General features: G+C 49.0%; 1 protein-coding gene across 3 annotated transcripts in view; it reads left to right on the top strand.

Annotated features, from left to right (window-relative positions):
• Nucleotides 1–1861, top strand: part of AMOT (angiomotin) — a 65776-nt gene that overhangs the window by 22423 nt on the left and 41492 nt on the right. The window lies entirely within an intron of this gene.

The raw sequence follows: 1861 nt of genomic DNA, 5'->3' as shown, positions 1-1861 counted from the left end.
GGCTTCCATGAGATCATGTGATTCTATTGTCTGCTGGCAGCTTATTCCTGGTTAATATGTCAGTGGGGAGTGATTCATGCTGCGGTGCTGGGGTGAGTGCCGCTTACCCAACTGGCACCTTTATTATTGCTATTACGCGTATTATTTAGTCTCAAGTGTGTTTTTGCTTCCTCTGACATCCCCCCAGCTCTCCCCTACCCCTGTCATTCCTCAGTCTCTTCCTCTCAGTGGAAACTTCACAAGAGTGTTAATACCGCCCTGCTTTTTTTGTGGTGGGTGGATGCTGGAGCCCAGATGGAGTTTGTTGGCTGGAGGGCTTTCTCTCTCCTTGCGACTGCCCAAGCCTTGCTTCATGTTTGCAAACCTGCCAGGGATGGACTACCTTGGTCTTCCCAACATCACAGTGCACTGAAATCTGCTTCTGTTTCCAGTCTGGGGAACCTGAGGGGCAACTGCCTTATCTCGTAGGCAGTGCCCAGAGTTATGGCCAGGGCCACTACAGTCCTGGGCTTATTTGACTCTGGTGACTGCTTTTCACAGATCTTGTGGTCTTCTCCTTTCTGAGGTCCCCAGGAGGCCATGAGCTGTTCAGGGCAAGGAGGGGCCTTTCAGCTTCCAGACAGGAGGGGGACCAGTGGACATTCTGTTTAAAGGAGAGGCCTGGGTTGCTGATGGCACCCAGGGAAGCTGGGAGAAGGAAGCCCCGTTCAGAACTGGGCATTCAGTCTTTTATTTTTTTTGAAAATTTTTATTTTTAAAAAATTTTTTATTGTTTAAAGTATTGCAAATAGTAGTACATATGTCTCCTTTTTTTCCAATTGACCTTCCCCCAGCCTTCCCTACCCCCCGGCACATGGGCATTCAGTCTTTAAAAGAGAACACATCCCAGGCCTTGGGTTTCCAAATCCTGACAATGAGGATGGAGGTTAATATGCTTGTTTTTCACGCAAATTTTGAGAGTTGGATGGGAGAACATGAAATATAAGCCCCTCTTTTCTACCCAGGATATCCAATAGCTTCAACAAATTCCAGGACATTAAATTTATATATAAATTTAAGATTATCATCTTATCTAATAAAGAGGGTATATGCAATAATAAAGATGGCTGTGCCCACAGCGGAGGCAGGGATTCCATAACACAAGATGGCTGCGTCCACAGTAGAGGCCAAGGTCCTGTAATGAGCCTTAATGAGCAATCAGCAGGGACCTGAGGCTGCGTGGTGCTGGGCCGGGGCAGGGGACCTGATACTGTGCTCCTCACCTGGCGGGGCTTGATGGAGGACCTCAGGCTGTGCCCCCTTCCTGGTGGGGCTTGACAGGGGACCTCAAGGCATGCCCCTACCCTGGTGCTGAGCCAGGGAACCTCAGGCTGCACCCCCTACCTGGCAGGGCTTGACAGGTCTGGATCTTGCCCAATGGGGTTGGGGCCAGCTGGGTCTGGGTCTTGTGCAATTTCAAGGCACGTGCGGTTGGGCGGGGACTTGACACGGTCCCGCAGCATGCCCCAGATTCTGATAGGAGGAAGATTTTCATATACATTTTACTAATTTTCTTTCATCTCTGACACTTCTATTATAAAGGGCAAATAGCAATAAAAATATTTCCTCTAATTAATTCCCTTTTAATGTGCATGAATTTTGTGCACCAGGCCACTATTCTATACTAATAAAAGGGTAATATGCTAATTAGACTGACATCTTCCACGGACATCCTTCTGGACAAAGCCATGGTGGCAGAGCCAAGGCAGAGGCAGTTAGGGACGATCAAACCAGCAGGGGATCAGGTAGGTGCATCAGGTCAGCAGGCAGAGGCAGTTAGGGGCAATCAGGCAGGCAGGCAGGAGGACAGTTAGGAGGCAGC

Source organism: Myotis davidii, unplaced genomic scaffold, assembly GCF_000327345.1.
Source record: "Myotis davidii unplaced genomic scaffold, ASM32734v1 scaffold406, whole genome shotgun sequence".
NCBI lineage: Eukaryota > Metazoa > Chordata > Mammalia > Chiroptera > Vespertilionidae > Myotis > Myotis davidii.
This window is presented reverse-complemented; position numbering and strand designations above follow the sequence as displayed.